This window comes from Neophocaena asiaeorientalis, unplaced genomic scaffold (assembly GCF_003031525.2).
Source record: "Neophocaena asiaeorientalis asiaeorientalis breed wild unplaced genomic scaffold, Neophocaena_asiaeorientalis_V1.1 scaffold146, whole genome shotgun sequence".
In the NCBI taxonomy this organism is placed as follows: domain Eukaryota; kingdom Metazoa; phylum Chordata; class Mammalia; order Artiodactyla; family Phocoenidae; genus Neophocaena; species Neophocaena asiaeorientalis.
Genome location: NW_020172676.1, coordinates 3100739 through 3124920, shown reverse-complemented (window position 1 = coordinate 3124920; position 24182 = coordinate 3100739).

Sequence of the window (24182 nt, the reverse complement as noted above, 5' to 3'; positions counted from 1 at the left end):
TGTCTAAACAAAGATGAGTGTGAAATGGCACATATTTATAATAAATATCCAGAAAGAGAACACCCTGTTTCACTGAACACCAAATAGAATCTACTTACTTTGTTAAAACAAATGTGATGGTCTAAGTAAAATGGTTTTTCAAGTGACATTGATTTCCCATTAATAATGTACAAGCATGAAAATATAAAAATCCTTCTATTTATAAAAAAAATGCATATCAGACAAATTTTTGTAAGTATGTCTAATCAGAATTTGATTTGTAAGAATTTAATGGATGCACACTGGCCTACTGTCCTGAAGGAGGAAAGATTTCTCCCTTAATATTACTGTTACAATAAACATTCAATTAATAATACTCGGGCTTCCCTGGTGGCGCAGTGGTTGAGAATCTGCCTGCCAATGCAGGGGACACGGGTTCGATCCCTGGTCCAGGAAGATCCCACATGCCACGGAGCAACAGAGCCCATGCACCACAACTACTGAGCCTGCACTCTAGAGCCCGCACACCACAACTACCGAGCCTGCATGCTGCAACTACTGAAGACCGTGTGCCTAGAGCCCGTGCTCTGCAATAAGAGAAGCCACCACAGTGAGAAGCCCATGCACCGCAACGAAGAGTGGCTCCCGCTCTCTGCAACTAGAGAAAGCTCACAAGAGCAGCAACGAAGACCCAAAGCAGCCAAAAATAAATAAATAAATAAATTTATGAAAACAGAAAAAACAACAATACTCTACCAGAAATGGAAGGATAAACCCTGGCTACCTGAGAGTTTCCTAGAAAGCATTTTTAAAAAAATATTGACTTGTTATCAAACAATATTTTTTAAATATTAGGCTATTTTATTTTATCATTATAGAGTAAAAATTATTTTACTATTGAAATCTATCTGATTTATGTTCCTAATGTACTGACTTCTAATTAATTAAGGTTTTACTGACTGAAGTCTAAAACGGGCACTTGAATTGTAGTATGTGTTTATGCCCCAATTGGAAGGGTTACTCTACTTGAAAGTGTGGCTTTAATTATTCAATAATAAGATATTGCCATGATAACAGGTTATCGTCAGCAAGCATCTGCCAAATAATTTTAGTGTTCTAGAAATTTAATTGAATACTGGAATCAGAAGAATCACAGCTCCAACTAGATGTTTTTATGCTTTATTTCACCTTACCTTCATCCACATATACACATCCTAGTACCTCTTCCAAACTAAATATATTCTCTAAATAAAAGACAGGTAGGGGATGTGTCCTAAACAAAACAAAGATGAAGGTGAGATTGCTGTTTGCCTGACAATAGTGCTGAAAATTGTGATTCAGATAAGTGAAATGTGCTAGAAATGGGTACCAATCAAGTTTTAAGCCACCTCTTTTGGCCAATTCTTTCCTAGGAAGATGGTTTCTCTCTCTCTCTCTCTCTCTTTCTCTCCTCTTTCTCTCTCTCTCTCTCTCTCTCTCTCTCTCTCTCTCTCTCTCACACACACACACACACACACACACACACACACACACACACATACACACACACTATGTGACTATCAGGTAACAAATGTTTGAATAGAGGATGCATTCAATCCTCAATATTTTGATAGCTGACCTACTATTAATATGGGCATTGCTTAGAAACAGTCAAATACTTCAACATCGCACTTCCCCAACAACTTCAAATCTCTGTAATCCTAGTAAGAATCAGGAAATGAAGTGTTTTATTAAAGAGCTCAAGGAAGCAAAAGTAGAGGTAAAAAGCTGTGTACAAACTCTGTGTTTTTAAATATCACCCAGTAACTACTTATTCCAACTTCAGATAGAATTCTGTTACGTATAGATATGATTTTTCTGGTCCACAGTAGATTAAAAGCACAAAATTAGAGAAGAAAAGCACATGTTTAAGACACAGAAAAGTCAGCTGATTAAAGACAAATATATATATATAATGTGATATCAAAAATCACTATATGTATATGTCAAATGAAATAACAAAGAATCTCAGTGGTCATTTAGTCTAAGGAGATAATGACCCAATGGCCCCCAAAATTAGTAACAGTACCTATTATACAGTATATATGGATGATGTTCCATCACCTCCAAGTGATTTAATTTGGTTCATTATAGTTGCTGTAGATAGATAAAAGAGTGCTTTTTAATGAAAATTTTCTGTAGAAAATGGTTTAAAAATATACTCTGATAATAAAGTCAAATTTTTGTTGTTATAAAATTTATTTATGAAGAATATTGTACTCATTGATGATAAGTACTCATTAATTGCTGTATCAACTTTAATATCACATACTTTAATACACAAGCATATACAATCTCATGTACCTACTTTGCTTCATGGACTATTCTCTGAAAACTAAGAAAACAAAAGGATATATTAATACCTTTGGGCCTATCTAGAATAATAGGAAATGAATTCATGTCAAGCAAATAACCAGTCTGATTAATGAGCCCCAAACCAATGAGGCTGAAGTAAAAATTAGAGCATAAAGGAAAAACAAATGAAAAAAGAAGGAAAAAAAGGATGGAATAACTTGCCTCAAAGTGTGGCCAAAAAAAGGCAATAACGTATTACAGAAAAAGAAGATCCATATTACATGAAATTCGTATTACATAAAAGAAGATAACAGAAGGAAGAGTAGGAAGAAGGGAGTAAGGTCCAATATCTTAGGATGGAAGGAAACAATCCAGAATCAGGCCCTGCTTAAATGGAAGACTCCAGGGCTCGAGGAAATCTGACCTACGAAGAAAGGACTTTTAGCACTGTGACCTGAAGGTCAGCCTTCAGACCTCCCCTGAGAAATAGAAAATTACTACCAATGAATACTCTAGCAAAAAAACCCAAAAAAACCAAAAAAACACTTTCTGCATTTCTATTGCAAAGTACACAACAATAAGTCTTGCTACTTTGGCTTTAGGAACAATCAAAAAAATTCAACTATTGTGAAATGATGAACTCATAAAAAACCTTGTCCTAAGTATTAGAAGTTGCCCTGTAAAACTGGAAGATGATTAAAGTATCCTCCTTAATCTTTTTCCCAGCTCTAATAATTTCTTTTCTTTCCTTTTGCCGATTGTGTGGAGGACAAAGCCTGTCAAGATTCATGCCTGCAACACAAACACAACCATCTTCCCTCCAGGTCCCAACCCAACTATAAATCCATCATTTCAAATGACAATTCCATATGAAATCAATATCTTGAAAGGAAGATTGCTTCAACCACTGCAGCGTGGACTGTGGGTACACGCAGTGAATTCAAGAAGACAGACCCATTTGCAGCTGCTGCTCATTCTAGCAGGATTGATTGCAGGTAACTTCCTCAAAGAGGAGGTAGAGGAGCTATTCATTTCTTCTTTTTTTTTCAACTTGTTCCTCTATTTTGGATCTAATAACAGTCCTAAATTATAAACAGCAGCAGGAGATAAACAAACACCCTGGCCCACTCAAAATGTTAAATAATAACTCCACCTGTTGTTTAAAGGTAGGTGTGTTTCTATTCAACATCTCATTTTTTCATATTGCATATTACTAACAGTGACTGTGAGTCACTGATATTACATCTCAGGATACTCCATCCAAAAAACTGCTAACATCCCAACTCATGAAGCTTCTTTGAACACTGTAATCAAACACAACCTAAAAACCTTAAAAGCTTCAAACCTGAGATTTTTCCTGCTTCCAATATTTTAAAATGATATTACATATTTGTGAAATATTTTACTTTTAAATTTTTTATTTTTTCTGAGTATGTATAATACATGATAATTGAAGACTCAGAAGGGAAAAAGAAAAATGGTTCAATGTAAGCCATCTCCGAGAGATAATCATTATTATATCTTAATTTATTTCCTTCTAATCTTTTCCTATACAATTGTTTTTAGTTAATCTCATACTGAGGATGCAGTCTTATGTCTTTTATAAAACCTTTCAAAACACAAACATTCTCCATAATCATGGACACATCATCAATATATTTCAGGATTGTATAACAATTTATTCTGCACAGTATTTTATATAATATTTTTTAATTTTAAAATGTATTTATTACTATAATTAATCATCTCACTGCTGATATTTAAGTTGTATCTAATATAGAATTTTGTTATTAGACATAACCTCTGAGATAAACACAGGAACGTATTTCAAAGAACTTTGACACATATTGATAAATCACTTTCTAAAAGGGTTGCTGGTATGATTTTAGATCCATATTTTTTTAAATACCTCTTTTTGCTGATCCCTGATGTAGATCATCAGAACTGCCCAGATATCTTTAGGTCAGTGTATGAAATATGTTTTCTCTAAGAAGAGTTGAAATGGAGGATGGTTCTATATTACTGACTAAAGCCAAAGAGCAAAGTGACAATCAGTTTAATCCTCCAAAATTTGTCTTATGGCACATTGAGTTGTTAGGCTCCCTAATACCACAGCTTAATAGTGACCCCATGAAAGTATAGGCAGTATTCTCCACTCTTCCCTCAAGAGCACCCTAAGTATGAAGGAAAAGAAAGAAAAGAGAGAGAATATAGAAAATTAGGAACCGCATCAGACACAATGAATACTTCCACCTCGGACTCACGAAGGTCAGGAAGAGAAAAAAGAACTAACAATTATTAAGTACATGGTTAGTTCTTCATATGTATTTTCATTTGACCAATTTTCTAACTTTAAGAAGAGGCTGAATAGTGTTAAATGGAAAGAATGGTGACATGACAGCCAAGCTAGGGGTTTGAGAGTTGGCGCTAACGAGCTCTGTGGCCATAGACAAGCCAGATGATCCTCCTGATTATTAGTGTCTTTTAGAACTGCTTGGTTGGGAAAATTAATGTCTCTAAGTTTCTGCAGCATTTCAAAATTCTGTGGTTCTCTGTACTAATTTATATGTATCAGGATAAAACCTGTAGATTTTTTTCTCTCATTTTTCTTACTGTTCTCTGCTCATATACTCAAAGATATTCATTGCCAAAGGTGGCGAATAGGATATAGACCAAAACAAATAATTCAAATGGATTCTTTAAGCACATTGCGTAGATGTAGGTCTGAAGGTCAAAGCTCTTTCCGTTTGTGAGACTCAGCCACTTGAAAAGGGATGATGTCTACTAGAATTTTAAAAATCTGGCTTGGTTTTGCTTATCAGGAGCAAAGAGTGACTCAGAGTAAAGTTTTACAGCATTGCTTTTCAAACTGCTGGTCAAGGCTCACAAGAAAGTCATGAGGGCTTCCCTGGTGGCGCAGTGGTTGAGAGTCCGCCTGCCGATGCAGGGGACACGGGTTCGTGCCCCGGTCTGGGAAGATCCCACATGTCGCGGAGCGGCTGGGCCCGTGAGCCACGGCTGCTGAGCCTGTGAGGCATGAGCCATGGCTGCTGAGCCTGTGAGTCCGGAGCCTGTGCTCCACAACGGGAGGGGCCACAGCAGTGAGAGGCCCGCGTACTGGGAAAAAAAAAAAAAAAAAAGAAGGTCATGAAATCATTTTCCTGAGTCTACACTAGTATTATTTCTTTTGTTGTTCGTTTTTGTCTTTTTTCCCCCTAATGAAATGGAATAGATTACATTGCAATTCACAAGAGTAAGCTAAGTGTGTGATATCTGGAGTTGATAAGAAAATGTATTTCTCACAAAGAGTTTCTATCAAAAATTTTTGAAAAATACAAGTTTAAATTATAAACTACATTGGGATGGGAGGAGCAACATGTTTATGTATTGTCCAGAACCTTTGTATGTGCCTGTGTGGAATGGGAAAGACAGTTTGGAGAAGCTTGGGGAACAACAGCTACATGCAACTGTTAAACTGTTGTCCCTGGCTCTTCCTTTTCTCAATGAAGGCTTGAAACCCAGAGAAATGGAGTCTATAGAGACCACCAAACTTTAATGAGAATATGAAGGCAGAAAAAGATCCACTTCTTGTCTGGATTTTGGAGAGAGACAGCCTAGCAGTGTGATGCTTAACATGGAGCTGCTGCTTTTGAGTATAAATTACAGCAGAGCATGTCCAGACAGAGGAATATCTTGAAATTCATGCCCACTCCATCACCCTTTCTTGAATTCTGTGGGATACGGAGAGAATTCAAGAAGACTCTCCTGCCCAAGTAAGGCACAGAAATAAGGTAAAAATTAAGATATGGCATCCCTGAAAGTTAAGAGGATGAGGATTGGGTTGGGGCAGGAAGAGGGAGGACTTACAGCACAGAATAAGCTTTCCAGAATCATCACTGCATTTTGCAGACACTGACAGAACAGATGGCAAGTTATTACAGCAGTGAACACAACAGATAGGAACCCCAGACCATATTCTCTCCCTCCAATGTCAGGAAGATATATGGAAGCACCCAAGAACCTAGATCATCCTAGGGAAGAATAGTAGGAAAGGAGCCTTGAAGTTGCCTGCATTGATCCAGAAGATACCATTTAAACCGGAAGCTACCTTGATTTGGCAAGAATATTTTCCATCATAATGGAAATGAGGGCTTGGAATACATGTTAAGATCATTTAAACAGAAATAACAAATCTGAGTTTGTAACATTTTTTTGTTACATATCTCTTTTATGTTAGATTTTAAACACTTTTAAAAGCATAAAATGTCTTGTTGTTTGTTTTTAAATCACTTTTAGTTCTTAGGCCAATATCTTCCATGTAATTGCTGCTCAATAAATGCTGCTTTCTGGGTTTCCCAACCATTTTATTGGCATGGCATACATAAAACTTGGTATTTATATTGTATGCTCAGTAAAGTGGAAGAGGCTGACCTGCCCAAAGTCTGGGTCCACCACATACCCCACTGATATATCTGAAGATTGAGGGAATCAACCAATGATTGCACAGTCGTGACAAAGCATGTGGTCTACTGTATTACTAAATACACTTTGCATAGTGGATTAAACTTGTTTGTGTGATACTTAACATGGTACCACATATATATAATACCACATTTACTAAAGCACACACAAATATTGCTAATAAATGTCTGTGGTGTCTTAAGGCAATCAAATCTTTCAACGTCTTGTAAACATTTAGAAAACTTCTGTTCACATGTTTCTACAGTGATCCGTGTGTATCAGCACATCAGGCTGATAATGCTAAATAGCATGCAAGTACTTAAGAGATTAATTCAGAATTTATGCCAAGTATGAACCATTATTTTTCTTGAATGTTTCATAAATAATCATCAACATTTCCCTGATTAGCAATGGCTTCATGAACAAGCCCCTGAACAAGTACATAGAAATGTCAGAGGTCCTGTTGTAATCAATTACAAATAGGTTATATATTATTTTTCCTATTGCTTCTAAATGCCATGATGATTTTTCCTGTTTTGGAGTGTGATTTTGTTACTCTAAAAAGCCATTTGAGTTATTTTTAAATTTAAAAATATATTTTACTGAGTAACCCCATTGATTCTTTTGCTCTCTGGTAAATAAACAATGTTCATTTTTAATGATCTATTGTTTTTCCAGGAGATAATGAAAATATTAAAATAACTGTCTTGCTGGAACTCAGGTCAATCAACTATAAATAAAGATACAATACAGAATTTTGGCTAAACATAATATTCCATAATGAATTAGATAATAGAAAAATTTACTTCTAGAAGTTGCCTTTTCCACGTGCAACGGCAGGAGATAGGTTCAAAGAGGGCATGATTTTCTTATAATAATTAGTCAAGAATCCACCCATATGGATTTACTGATTTCAACTAAATGTTCAAAACACTGTGAAAAAGAAATTTAATTACTTTTTTGAAGGTGCATTTTTTATCTGAACCATAGTTTAGTACCTTAGAAGCATATTAATTTAATAAAGGTATTCCTGTTAGTGTCAATGGTCTCTGGAAACAAATAACTTACAAGGCCCCATCCCAGTATCACCTTCTCCTCAAAGCCTTCCCTGATCCTCCAACTCAGAAACTGACCTGTTCCTCTTCTCAACTCCAGCAGCGCATAGCATCTGGACCACTCATATAGCACCTATGATATGTGTCCTTACAAAATGATTCAAGAAAAGAGAGCATTAATCCCAAAATGAAAGGATATCAGAATATCTTAAATTATTCAACAAAGGTCATGGCCCGTATTTAGAGATCCTTTAGATCATTTGTATTTTAAACATCTGTTCCAAAGGAAACCAGAAAGCTGAATATTGTTAGATCTAACAGAAATAACAAAGTGCTTTAGCCATCATGGTTTTAAGTTTCTCATTTTAAGGCTTCAGTTCATGAATATTTTATTTATTAATATATACACCAAAGAAGTAATCTACATATGCGTGTGTGAATTCATAGCAATGTGGCTTGCTTGGTCTTTTGTGCAAAGTAGCCTTGTACTTTACTTGCCAACATTAAAATGGCTGTACTAAACAATAAAGTCATTTGTAATGAAAAGTGTATTTCTCCAAAACAAAAAATGCATTGGCAATGCTTGATAGCATGTTTATAACCCTTTAGTAAACACATTAATTCCACATACGGTTTCTTATTTTCACTTCCTCTCTCTTTTTTCATAACAACGAGTTAAATTTTCATTGCAAACAATGTATAAGGCTGGATAATCCCAGTGAATAAATTATAAAATGCATGTTAAGGGTTTAGCACAGTGGTTAGCTCCCCCTAAGTGCTCAATAAAGGGTTGCTCTAATAGAAGTCTTACTTTGGCTGCACATGTCAGAAATCTACTTAGAACAGCCTAAAGGGACAAAAACAGATCTTCCAAATGACATCAGTTTGTTTTATGAAATCCAAAGAATAAGTGGACAACCAAGTTATGGGAAAAACAAAGAAGCATCTGGATCTTAGGGAAAAAAATGAGACTAAGAACTTAACACCATTAGATTACTCAGTTCTTCCTCTCTCCTCACACCAGTTTCATTCCTTCTGGTTACACATGCCTTTCTCAACATACACTACCATATCAACCAGCAATTCCACTCCTGCACATTTACTCAAGTGAAATAAAAACTTAGATTACACAGAAACCTCATACACAAATTATTATAGCAAGTTTATACATAATTGCCTAAAAACAGAAACAACACAAATGTCTTCAACCAAAGAATGAAGAAGCAAACTATGGTACTGGTACATCCACATGCTGGAATGTTACTCAGCAATTAGCAATAAAAGAACAAACTATGATAAATGCAACAACATGTATGCATCTTAAATGTATTTTATTAAGTGAAAGAACTCAGGCTCAAAAGACATACTATATGACTCCATTTATATGACATTTTTGTAAATACAAAACTATAGAGACAGAAGATAAATCAGTGGTTGCCAGGGATTGGTGTGGGGGAAATTCTCAACTACAAAGGAGTACAGAGGAATTTGGCGGATGGGAGTGCTAGAACTATTTCCATATCTTGATTGTGGTGACATTTACAAGATTTATGCGTTGCTTAAAATCCACAGGACTGTACACTAAAATGGGTAAATTTTACTTTATGTAAATTATACCTTAGAAATTTTTGAGAAAGAAAAGATAAGAATGACTTAGAAAAAAGGAATGATAAATATTAAAGAGATAAAATACTGAAGATGTTGTCCTGGAAAGCCAACCCAAGATACAGACCACAGGAATCCCTAAAATAAAAAACCAAAGCAAGAGAACAGAACAAATACTAAAATTAATATTCAAGAAAACTTTCCTGAAATACAGATTTGAAACTGCATATTAAAAGAGCACATGTGTACTTAACAATTTAGACTGAGAACTATTATATCAAAGGTACACTCTAGTAAAATTACCAAACTTTAAAGGGAAAAAAATCTTGGGCTTTTTTTTAAAAAAGGAAAACATTTATTTTACAAGGAAAATAAAATTAGATTATCAGACTTTGATGGCAATGCTTTATGCCAGAAGAAAATGGAATAATATATTTGAGAATCTCCATGACAGAATCCATTTCATATCCAGCAAAACTGGATATAAAGGGCATAAGACAAACTAATGTCAACATTCAAGAATTCAGGAATGTTCTCATGAGCACTTCCTTAGGAATCTACTAGGGAGGGAAAGAATTCTGACAACCAAAATGAGAAATATCAACATAAGCACTGACAGTGAGCATTATGTTTATAATTACAATTATAACCAAAAGTAAATGAATTAAGTTTAAAGGAAAAAATATAGTATGTAATTGTTATATACTCAGACCTTACAGGTATAGTTCAACTACTAAAAAATGAGCAAGGAATGAGGATAGCATATGTAAAAATCACATATAACTGTGTGCCGTAATCATATTGATAGTCATCATATTAGTATTGTCATTCTAAGACTGTTGTATGTATAATTTAGGATAAAGAAAATAAGAAGTTATAGCACAATTCTAATGCTATCATCCCCTATGAGCTTGAGGAAAGGTTAAGTAAAAACCCTGTAGTACTTAAATTGATTTGAAAATATCAAGATAAACCCATGAGATATATTATCTTTGGATAGGTATATATTTAAAGATGTATATTTCTGGGTGTTTCTCAACTCTGCCTACATAATTAACTTTATTAAAATGCCTAAAAAAATGACCAGCCCAAGATAAATAAGAATCCCTAACATCCAGAGTTTAATATTGAAATTCAACTTTCCACTAAACAATCCAGTTTGATTTCTCAGAAAGAGTCTGATTCTAGGACTTAGATAGGAAATATATAAGATAAGCCCAGAAAATCTTGTCAAACCAGATAGTACAATAGAAAGTAAGCAATCAAAAACTAGTAGAGTCCTGTCAGAACATGCCAAATGGAACAGGCTCCCACTGGTCAAAAATGAGACAACTGAGCTTCAAGAAGATGATTATGCTGGGCTTCCCTGGTGGCCAGTGGTTAAGAATCCGCCTGCCAATACAGGGGACACGGGTTCAAGCCCTGGTCTAGGAAGATCCCACATGCCGCAGAGCAACTAAGCCCATGCACCACAACTACTGAGCCTGTGCTCTAGAGCCCGCAAGCCACAACTACCGAGCCTGCGTGCCACAACTACTGAAGCCCACATGCCTAGAGCCCGTGCTCCACAATGAGAGAAGCCACCGCAATGAGAAGACCGCACACCACAACGAAGAGTTGCCCCTGCTCACTGCAACTAGAGAAAGCCCGCGCACAGCAACGAAGACCCAATGCAGCCAAAAATAAATTAAATTAATTTATAAAGAAAAAAAAAGAAGATGATAATGCCAACAGACTGAAACACATCAAAATACATTTAAAACTATGAGTCTATAAAGATAGAGGGAAAAAGCCAGTGAGTGGGTCTCTAGAAGATGATTGGAAATCAATTCACTATCCTGGAAACTGGTAAATTAAGAAAAGTAAGTAAGCATCTATACTGCCTTCCTTATATGAATTGTACCATTGGGTAATTACCTTAACAGACGAGGAACAGCAACTCTTCATAAAATTATTTCATCTGATAAATGAAAATGAAATACTAACATTAGAATATCACCATGTCCCAAGGCATTAGCATGAATGGTTGCTAGCATTATAACACAGGAGTTACAGAGAAGGAAAAAGTCTGGCGGTCAGGGGTGGGGGGGAGCAGGGGGGCGGGGACTGAGAGAAAACCAGACATTATGTGTCTCCTAACAAAAAACCACCACCACCAATAGGTTTGCAAAGGGATCTAACCCATCAAGCCTTCGGAACCATCTGCCAATATGCAAGAAGTCAGAGGGCAGAGGAATGTGATGAATAGCAAAATACTAAGTATGAAATTACCAACCCAGACTGGGAAATTCTGTAGGTTAAAATGAACTAAGTTCTTCAACAAATGAATTCCAAAGAAGAAATAGATATAGAGAGAAACTATATGCTAAAAGACATAACAGGCACAGACAATATGCAAACAAGGTGTAAGACTATAGTTTAGGGATGCACATTTGGGTAATAAATTGATAAAGAAACTCAAGGGAGTGATTAATATAAATATCAAGGTAGTGAAATTGATCCTATATTCTTCCTCTTTTCCAAACTTATCTTTGCTGATTTTTTCAAGCTAGATTTTGGATTTCTTGAAGTACTGCTGGTACAGTATGAATTAGATATTATCCTGTTTGTTGCTGTACTTAATAAATATACATTAATTAGGTGAATGAATACGTTCAGCCTCTGGATCCCTGTTATTATGCTCTACTTTTTTCCTCGTAGTAATTTTCACCTCCTAGCATACTATGTCATATACTCATTTATTATATTTATTGTTTAATGTCCATCTTCCTCTGATAAAACAAGCTCCTCAGGAGCTGGAATCTCTATTTTGTTCACTGATATTTCCTAGTGCCTAGAACATTGGTACTTAATAAGCACTCAGTACATAATTGTGAAATGAATGAATGAATGACCATAAGAAATATTCACTGAATATACTAGTTAGAACTTTAAAATACTTTTTCCTCAAAAAACATTTTGCAAAGTACTTATTATAAAAATATATATGCTTCCCCTAACAGATATTATTAATTCCTACAATCATGTATACATCCAAGCTGACTAAACAACAGCCTACTACAAAGAGGAAATCAATACAAGATTCCTTCTTGAAATATGCTCAGGAGGTCTAAGATCAGTGGAAACAAGAGAATATGTGCTCCTCTATAATTGGCTTTTGAGTAAGGACACTGTCTTACAGAAAGGCTCCAACTTAGTCATAATCAGTTTATCAAGCATATTAGTTGTTCTGGAAGAAAGAACAAAAAAACATTACCCTGGATAAATTAAATATCATTTGTCATTTTAATACACCAAATAACAAACAACATAATTTTAAATGAACTTGACTTAATATATACTAATAAGACAGTCTACTACTTTTATGGTGGTCTTAAAAACAGTACCTGCAAACAGCACTTTGTAGTTTTCATTGGAGCCTCACCACAACCCTAAGAGCTAGGTAGAATAAATATGATCCTCATTTCAAGGATCAGGAAACTGAATCCTAGAAAATTTAAACGACTAATAGTACTTGAATACATGTTTTTGAACTTATTTCTTTCTGAAGAAGCAAGAAATTAAACAAAAAGCAAATATTCGGAGTCAGAAGTAGATTTCTACTCTGACTCTGTAATTACTTGCTGTGGAAACATCAGCCAATGAAATATCTACTCTAAGCCTCAATTAAACATCTTTTTATTTGTCACTATGCAGAAAAGGATAAAGAAACAGCCACGCATCAAAGGAAATCTATTATCCAATTATCTATATATTGAAAATATACTAAGGTTTGTTATTTATATTGATTCTTGGGGGTTTCTCTGGAACTTGACATTGTTGTCTATTTTTCCTTCTGTTAGCAAGATGCCTCTAGATCTAAGAATTCACTATTGTATAATTTATCCCTCTGCTGCCACCCAACTGGACTGCTGAAGCTGGGCCAGTCATTTGGCACTGTGCTGTGAAACTGCTAAGATAGTAAGGCTCTATTGTTCTACCTCTCTTATCTTTCCTCTCTTCAAATGCATCTGTGGCCAATGATAGAACTTTCAGGTCAATCCTATTCCACCCATATGTCCCACCTCCAGTGCCTAAGCCCTCAATTTTTTGGAGTTGTATAAAAATTAACCTTGGTAAAGAACCAGCCAGGTCACAAAGTTCCTGTCTTCCTATTTTTCCTCTCTTGTGCCCTTTTTGGCTAGTAGCCTCCTTAACATTCTGTCATTCCCTAAGGAACACTGGCTCTGATCAATTTTACAAACATTTCTTGAGTGCCTTCTGCACTGGCAATACTAAGGTGCTAGGAATACAAAGATATGTAGAGCACAATCTGTATCCTTAAGGAAATTTTGTTTATTAGGGGAGAAAGATAATTAAAGGGATCATATTGCTATAATTCAATATATACAGTGGTTAAAGGTAAACTCAAGGTTTTACGAAAACAGAGAGGAGAAATAATTAACCACTGTAAAGGTAGGAATCACATTAATAAAGGCTACAGGAGAAATGAAATCTGCTCTTGCAGCACAAGTAGGAATTAGCAGGTGAAGAAGAGTATTACAGGTGTGAAAATAACATGAGTAACTGCATAGAAGCATGATGCCAAAGGTTTTGTTCAGGTTACAAGCAGTTGGGTATTTCTGGAGCATAAAATGTGCTTGAGTTTTGGACACGTTCATTCAAGGTGCGTTGGGGATGATTAAATAGAAATGTTAATCAGAAAGTTTACAAGAAAAGTCAAGATTAAATATTTGGTAGCCACCAATAGTATAGCAAGATGAAAATAAGCATAATGAAGAAAAATCAAATAAGGTAAGGAGGAGACAAAGCATTGTTATTTTATATAGCATAGTCAGGAAGTGCCTCACTTTTCAGGTGATTTTTGAGCAGAGATCTAAAGTGAGAAGGTGAGTTACATGAATGTCTCAGGATAGAGCTTTCCAGGATTAAGAAACAGCAAATGCAAAGGCCTTGAGTTAAGGGTGTGCTTGGATTATTTGAAGAACAATGGGTTACATCAAATAGAATCTTAATGACCATTATACAGACTTCACTATATGGAATCTTACCCTGAATAATACTGAAATCCAGTAGAAGTTTAGACTGGAAAAGTAATATGATTTATGTTTTAACAAATTTACTCTGGCTATTGCCTATGGAATCTACTATGGGGCAAGAGGCAAAAGCAGAGGGTTTTATTGTTTTGTTTTTGTTCTAGGAAGCTATACCATTAATTCACGAAAGAATGATGGTAGTTTAGAATGGTAATAAGAAATGGTAGGATTCTGGGTACCTTTTGAAAGTAGAGCTCCCAGTATCTTCTGAGTTTGAGTATGTGAGAAAGGATAAAATTAAGATTCAAAACATAATGAAAAGTCTCAAATAAGAAAGACCAGTCAGTGAAAAAGGAAAACAAGGCAAGAATGATGACACAGCAGTTCTAAGAGGAAAGATTATAGTGATACTGGATCTAGTCCCTGCTATTGAGAAACTAATGAATAAAATAATTTAATAATATTTCCCATTTTTTCTAGTACTTTAAAGTTTTCAAACATTTTCACATAAAAGATTTCACTGTATAGCACCTCACATTGACCAACTGACCTGTTCAAGTTGAATTTTAATAATTATAAAACTGAGGGTCAGAGAATGAGTGAATTCAGAGATTGTCCAAGGCCAAACTATTTGACTGCAGGTCTCTTTACAGTGTTCTTTACGTTCTCATACATGAATATATTTGTAAACACATATGTATATATATATATAGAACAGTGTGAATACTGAACAGTTGAGGGGAAAACACTACAGAGTATAGGGATTAGTCAATGACATAAAAACATACAGTAAGTACCTAGTGAAGTTTAAAACCAAGGAAGGAACAGAAATATAAGGAAAGAATGAAGGAAGAAGCTTGCATTCAGGAGTCAAATTGGCTCTCCGTACCATATGAAGTATTTAAACAATACCATCCTCAAACAACACAGGGCAAAATAAGCTTTAGCACATGATTATAGGCATTTTTCTCTCAGACTTAGGTGCTGGGAAGATCTTTCACTAAGGAAAAAGGACTATAAGCCCTAGGGAAGATGCAGAGGTAAATACATATAGTCAGTACCTTTATATCAGAGCTAATTCTGGTAAAGCCTGGAAGATTTTCTAAACCTGTGGAATATTCCCATTCATGTTACTTTCCTTTTCTTCTCTGTTGCATCTATGAATTAAAGTAAAACTTTAAACCAAAGTTTAAAAAAAAAAAAAAGAGAATGATGACACAGAGCAAAGGAAGTATACTTGTTTAAGGAAAGTTTATAGAAGGAGAATATAACAATATTACCTAAAACAGTAGAAGAAAAAAAAGGATAAAAATATCTGTTGGACTTAACAATTTTGAAATTGCTATGCTTTGCCAAAGCAGTTTCATTGAAGTGGCAAGGGAGAAATCAGATTGCAATGGGTGGAGGGTGAATGGAGCCCAAGGAATGAGAGATAACACTAAATGTTACCATTTCAAAACTCAACAGAGAGGAAAGAAGAGGGTTATGGTTGTTGAATATTTGGAGTAAAAAGATTTAATCAGTCATGTGATGTGATTTAGAACCAGAAAAGATCCAGGGTCATCTCTTTTAATCCAGAGTTTCAAAGACACCCCAGTGAAATGCATCATTTCCTTTGCCAGTCAAGATTTAAATGTCAGTGTTCCCTGGAACCTGAGTCAAGGAGAGAACTCCAGAAGAACAACTCAACTATTCAGCAATTATCCAAACAGAAGCATAATGGATCCAAAGAGTCACCAAAGCACTACCTAAACTGTCTTTTGGAAAAATGATACATCCATTAAATTTGTATGACATGGGTCCAGTGGTTGAGACTTCACCTTCCAGTGCAGGGGGTGCGGGTTCAATCCCTGGTTGGGGAGCTGGGATCCCACATGCCTTGTGGCCAAAAGACCAAAAAAACACAAAACAGAAGCAATATTGTAACAAATTCAATAAAGACTTTTTAAAAAATGGTCCACATGAAAAAATCTTTTAAAAAAAATTTGTATGACATTTTATTCAGTTGTACTAATACCTAGTTTAGTAGCTTCGCCTGATAAATCATCTGTTCAGCTTCAGCTTTTGCTAAGCAGATAAAAAAGTTAAATTCCATAAAATAAGCATGCATCTTACTTTCACTTATTTAAATAAGATTTACACAGATTAAAAGATCATTTAATTATAGTGGTCTCAATAAGACCTTAATATTTTTCAACTTTTAATCAAGTACAATCTAACATAGATAGATTATGCAATACCCCCCTAAATGTTCATATATTAACTTGCGTTTTTACATTATCCTCCCGTTAAGAACAAACAGAATAACAGTCATAAAAATTTTTTAATGGAAGGAATTTTAGAGACATCATATCCAAACACCTTCATATTTATAAATGAGGAAACAAGCTCAGGAAATCTTCTTGGTCAGATCATATAAATACCAGTAGAAACAAGATGAAAATATAGATTCCTGGATTTCAGTAGTTTTCTTCCCACAACTGCAATCTATAATTCTTTTAAGTCATCTCTGAAAAAAGTACTGGGATACCATCACCAAAATTAAATATCTAAAATGTACTGACTCCCTTTCTATATTTGGCTATAGGCATTATTCCCAGCAACTCTAAGAGACAGGTACTATTATTACCCCAATTTAGAGGTGGAGAAACTAAGCCTTAAATACCCTGAGCAACTTTTCCATGGCCACTCAGATAGCAAGTGGTAAAAATGGAATGGCACCTCAGGCTCTTGGCAGTCTGCTCATTTCCTGATTCAGACTAAGCAGCTTTCAAGACTTAATTCAGAAAGCATTAATTGAAAAGCTACTACCAGGAAGGCACTATCTTGGAAGTTGAGTAAGCTATGTAAGATACAGAGCTTAAAAACCTATGCATACACCACTAACTGTGATACAGAGTAAAATGGGTAAAGGGTGTTCAGGGAGGAAAAAAAAAGCAAAGCGCACAGAAGAGACAGCAATTTCAGGGCTGAGGGTGAACATGAAACTAGTCAATACTACCTTATAAACTGCTGAGATCTGCTTTGAACCAATCTGCACCAGCAGAGCCCAACGGATACAAAAATATTTCCCTTTAATATTTTTATATGTTTGTCACCCAATTCAACTTTTTTTCCACACTATACTCAACACAGACACTTCTAGATTTAGTTAGCACTCAAGGCATTTTTTTTTCAATAAATTTGTTTTATTTATTTTTTTATTTTTGGCTGCGTTGGGTCTTCATTGCTGCATGAGGGCTTTCTCTAGTTGCATCGAGCAGGGGCTACTCGTCATTGCGGTGTGAAGGCTTCTCATTGTGCTGCCTTCTCTTGTGGTGGAGCACAGTCTCTAGGCACACGGGCTTCAGTGGTTGTGGCTTGCGGGCTCTAGAGCACAGGCTCAGTAGTTGTGGTGCACGGGCTTAGCTGCTCTGCGGCATGTGGGATCTTCCCAGACCAGGGCTCAAACCCGTGTCCCCTGCATTAGCAGGTGGATTCTTAACCACTGTGCCACCAGGGAAGTCCTCAAGGCATTTTCTTTTAATGCCCATGGTGCAGAGGTTAAAAAGTATGCAGTAAATAAATCAGCGGTGCAAAAGCTCTCTTAATATATCAAAGAATCTTTACAGAAAGTTATTAGAGTCCTCAAAGTCTCCATAAAATAGTCTATTTACATTCACTGCCCACTTAAGTGGCAACCTCTAAATTTATGAGTTAGCTACTTGCTGAAATATCATATAATTTGCTGAGTGTTAATTTCTTAGATGACCCTGGTCCTGTAAGAAAATTGCAAGCAAGAGTCAAAGAAACTAATACATCCCATTTCTGGACTCTTAGATACTAACCCAGACCACTCAAGGATCACTGTGCCCTCAATGGTGTTTTTTGACAAATGTTTATACTATGATACATTGAAGATTAGAGAACACACCTATAATTTTTCTTTACGGCCCTATATTTTAGCTATATTTTTCTTCAACTAATTGTTACCAAATATGTTTTACTTCTAAATACCAACTTGCAAAATAAACTACATACGTTAAAAAAAAAAGTCAATCGAAAAGCCATTGTTTTCTCCATTTTCTTAGTATAAACATTACTGTTGCAAGCTAATTCATGCTAAGCATGAGTGTGTGGAGGTGAAAATAGTATTGTTTCCTTTTTATTTCAAGAGAGGTCTATCCAAGCTTCCACTTCAACTATTTGATTGTTTTCCCCAGTGTTGAACAAGGGGAGCTCTGCATCCCTTCCCAGTGTACAGAGTTCTGACCCCTAAGAAGGTGAAAGTACAAGGGAAAACTTTAGCATATGCTGCTTGGCCAAACATCTCCAGAGTCTCTCATAAATAAGAGAGGGCTTGAAGCATCTCTCTACACCAATGTTGGCCAAACTACCCTCATTTGCATACTGAGGTCCTGACTTTTATCCCTGTAACACCTAGACTCATATACTTTGTATTTTAATTTAAATGGTATCATTAATTTTACTTTAATAAAATTCACTTAAAAAAACTTTCTACCGTTATTGTAAATGAAAAATCAATATCATGTGTCATTAAAAATGTCATAAACATCTTGCTAGATGCAGCTGCTTGCCAAGGCCTGCTTCCCAATTATTAAATAGGGAGATAGCAAGTGTTGGTGAGCTATTTAAGACACATTAACACCACACTGAAGTCTGGTTGTTTTTTGTTTTTGTTTTTTTTCTCCTTATTCTAATTAGGAAGAATATTGCAAAGAAAGTGCTTCTCTTTCTAAAATCTGGCTCAGTGTTTTTAAATGTTGTGCCCATGTACCTTCTAAAATCATCTCAAGTTCCTCCAGGCAGCCAGGTGGCACTCTGAGAACACTGCCGTAAATTATTCAGATTTTCATAAGCCCAAACCCTGCCACTTCTAATTCATCCATAATTCAGTAGCACTGTTGTCATCTACAATCTTATCTGAGCTCTCCCTTCCCTCTCCCCACCCACTCTGTCTTTACTGTGCTCTTCTCAGAGCAGGATTAGTCTTGTTGTTTGGACACTCCTTCCCACTGTGTTCCACGGGCAGGTAGCAGTCACCATTACCTAGCAAATTTCTAGCTCAATCCCAAGTTCAAAAAAATAATGGTGAGTCCCATATCTATCTGCTCATACTGCCTCTAGATTTACTTTTTCATTTCAGTGTTCTACTTTCAAAGGTTTAAACGTTTCTCATAAATGATGAGATGCCTAAAAAGCCTGTCTTCCTTAACATGAACTATTTTCCTTCATTCTACTTGTTAATAACTCTATGTTCCACTTGGAACCAAAGTTCATATTCTCAGCTCTGGATTAACTATATTGCTCATTCTAATTTTTACAAACTCTAACTTTGGATATGAGATTTTTCTCATCCATAATATTCTTAAAATATAAATTTCCCACATGGTATATTTTCTACTAGAAAATAGTCAAATAATGCCAGCACAATACATACTTTCCTTTTGAAACTACAGGTAGAGCTGTGTGACCTGACAAAGAAATGCTGGCAGTCAAATTAAGATGTTGTGTACTATCTTTATTGTAATCTCCTTCCCAATTATCCTAGTTTTTAAAAAAATCAAATTTAACATTGTTGAAAACTCAGCATCGATATAAAATAATGAGTCAGTGTCCGGGATTAGTTGTAGTATATGCACTTGCGTCATTTTTTCATACAACCAAACTTCTGCCAGGGTATTTCCTAAACATTACATGTGATCAAATGGCTTTTCACCCATTTTATGGGCTTTTAAAGGCTCACCACAATTTCATTTACAGCTATTATTTCTAATACAGTTGGGCACTGACCTGATGACCCATCAGATCATCCAGAATTCAAAATAAAGGACACATACTGGTCAACTGCTAGCTGGCAAATCCCTCAGTGACCGGGTCATGAGTGAACTAAACGCACTCATCAAGTATACAGGAAAAGATTAATGGAAGAGGAAGAAAATCTTCAGCTAATGCCACAGTAAAACTAGCTATTCTACAGAGACATTAAACACAAAATTCAGCCACACTGGCACAGAACTCTACACTGGGGCATTAACCACTTTCAGACAACTCAAATATTCTTTCTCTAATTAGTAAATGGTGCCTACATTTAACAGAGTCAATGATTTGAGCTGAAAATAAAATACACATTGTATTGAGATGACCCAAATATCAATAACTCATTAAAATGATCTCAAAATGAGGGTTTTTTTTCACATAGGGGAAAAATTGTAAGAAAGAGGCAATTAGATGATAGATATGGTATTCCTGTGGTGAGCTACTGCAGCAGCTCATCATATTTACCCAGGTATCTCTTTAAGGTCTTATTTGTGAAAGTTTGTGATAAAATGGAATAGAACTTTAAATTCATTTGTCTTTTGAGATTATCACTCTATTTAACCTTGAAAGTTTTTTTCATTTTCTCATGCCTTTGTTTGCTTTCAGGAATTTATCTTCATTTTAACTTTAATCCATCTTATATCTCCTGCCTCATCTTTGATCCACAAAGTTCAACCTTTTTTTTTTTTTTAATCTGCAGTGTCTACAGTGTAGGTGGGGGTAGGGAGGGCTTCCACCTCCTTTTTATAAAGGTATATAATATGGTCATGTTAAAAAGTTACACATTCATAAGTTTGTGTGTGCACCTGTGAGATTAACCAAGGATCATTTTATTCGTTATGTTGAAAACCTGGCATCCAAGTAAAACTCATTCCATATTAAGTAGCAGTTTCACCTGGGATTTACAACACTGATTCTGTCAGTTACACTATCCTCAAGGTAACAGCATTTTGTCTCAAGAAGCCCAAGCATTTCAACATTCTTCTTACAAAAGTGGAAGCAAACACTTATCAACATTGCCATAAGAACCATGAAACTAGCTTTGCAATGGGTATCCTAGAGCTCTGTGCAGAATTGCAATAGTTTAGACCAGCTTTTCACAATCCGGGACATTTTTTACATCAGCTATTGCAAACACAAAACCTAAGATCTGTTAGCTTTCCAAGCCTCCCCCACAAATTATATACACTGGCTCCAAAAATTTTAAATATATATATATTCAAATAATGTCCATAAAAGAAATAATTTATTCTTTTAAAATAAAATTATCTTAAAATTTCAAATTAAAAAAAATCAATTTAATGTGATGCATTCAAATGAGTGCATTAGAACTAGAATTTGATATAAGGAATGGGGTCTGCCAAAGTAAGCATGCCTAGGACATATGCTGTGATCACTATAGATCTTCATTCATATGTCAGCAAGGCAGTAATTACAGACTGTGAAACACTGACAATTTCATAAGGCAGTGAAAAATCTGTATTAGAATCGTCTAGAAAGTACTTTCTCATAGACATTAAATCAGATAAAATGGGATTTCCCTAAAATCTTACCCAGTGAAAAGAAAATCCCAGGAGCCTTCAGTCTTCTTATTATAATTGATCTTATTCTTATCTCACTTCTGAAAACAATATGAGTAGAACAGCTATATTCCAAGATAATTACAGTTGATAGTGTCCCAAAGTTATCATGATTATCAATGCATCTATGATAGCTTTTTTTCTTTTTTCACCAACAATTTAAACATGCCAAAGATATACCATAGCAGAGATGCTCAGGAAATGTTCCCCTACAGTAGTAATTGTTTCATATTTATTTTATTTAACAACTCAGAATATCTAACAATGACCCCCATACATTTCTTGCCTGAGAAAAATCAGAGAAGAGAATTCTCAGTAGAATGTCATGGGCTTTTAAGGATCAGACTTATAAACTACTTTATATCAAACCACCACATCCTATTATATAGTTCCATACCTTGGTGAAGCCCCTATATAAACTTGGACTTGAAATCAAGCACCCCAGTGTTACAAAAGCTAGCCTGTTTTTTTCACAATAGCAATTCCATGGAGAGAAACTGCTCTCACTTTCTAACAGGTTTGAGACTCTGAAATGTGACTGCTTCTCTTCAGTAATTTTCCATCACATGTACAAGATATATCTTGACAATGAAATAATGTTTCTTATTTACCTCTTCAAGATTGAAAATACTCCTTCTATATAACGGGCATTCGTTTTTACTTAAATAAAACCAGGATTGATCTCTGTGACTGCATTTCTTTTTCCAAATATTTCCTCATAAAAAAAACACTGACTCATAGGACTTGATGGGGAAATTTCTTTTTAACATGCTACCTGTATCTGAAAGTGAAATACAGACCTACCATTGTTACAACATGCTGTTTGAGTTATATCAAGGCAGTCACATTTAGTGGTTAGCTTACTTTGTGACCATTGATCTAGCTGCTGAGAGTACAAGTTGCAATAATGGACACAGTTTAAAGCCATGAACTGAGAATATGGATTAGCAACTCCATGCATATGACGCCTGCTGCAGACTGAAAGTTTTTAAGTAAACTAAAACATTTCCAGTAGTAGAAATGGAAATGAATAATTTTGAAAATTTATATCATAGTGATGAATTATCACAAAGTTTCAGAACTGTGGCTACCAACATCCCCACCAGAGGATTTACTATGTTGCATTATGAATGGGAAGCCCAACCCACTTATAAATCAATCAAAAGCAGTATTAAGGATGAAGTTCATACTGAACTGCAAGTCCTTGTATAGGAATTTATCTCTGTCAAACAACCAGTGGTTCTATTTTCCCCAGCTGCACTACAATAGTAGGTTGGATGATAAATAATAAGTAAGGCATTTAATATTTAAGGTTTCCACATAATAAACTTCAGTAACTATAAATGACACTAATGCCCTGAGATCTTCCAAAATTTCCTGGGAAAAGGGTTAAGAAGGATATATAAGGTTTATCAAAGTTTATGTACAAAAAAGAAGAATCTAGATTTTACCATACACAGGATAGATTTCACTACTTAGAGCCAGGTAAAAAGAAGTATCACCTGAAAGACTGAAAGATCATAATTATTCTGTTTATATATAAAGAAATGTTAATACTTTCAAGCTACAAAGGTCCTGGAGGTGAGAGTAACATGACAGGCTGGCACTTAGGAACTATGAGATCCCAGCTCTCTCGCTTATGTCAGTTACTTAAATTTGCTGTACCTCAGGTTCCTTGTCTATAAAATGGGGCAGATTAAAGGAGAAAACAGTTATAAAGAATTTTGCACAGTGCATTCTGAAACATTGTGAGTGCTCATAAACATTAACTTTACATCCCATAATAATTATACAAGATTAACAAAATATTGCCAGTAACTATCTGGCAATTCTGCTTCAATAACATAAAGCATAATGTTATATAACATAAATTTGTTTTGCTTTGGTGGTGTCAGTTCTATGTGACTAAACACTTCCAGAGGTCTAGAAAATTGCTTGCTGTCTAAGTATGTTAAGTAGATTTTTCTCTCTGGTAACTGATTTATACTTTTCATCTAGTTAGCAGAACCACAAACAAAACAAATAAATGAAAGTCTTCATTTTTATCAAAATTTTCAAATTCAGCATGGCATAGTAAAAAAGAATGGGCTTTGGAGTTAGAAATAGCTGTGTTTAAATCCTAGTTTTACACTATAAACATGTTTAAGTCACTTAAGAGGTCTGAGCTTCAGTTTTCTCATCTGTCAAACTGGAGTAATACTGCTTTGCAAAGTGGAAAGAACTAAATAAAAATCATGTCTGTGTGTATATGTGTGCATGTATAATTATACATATTTAAGTTTATATATATATATATATATATATATATATAT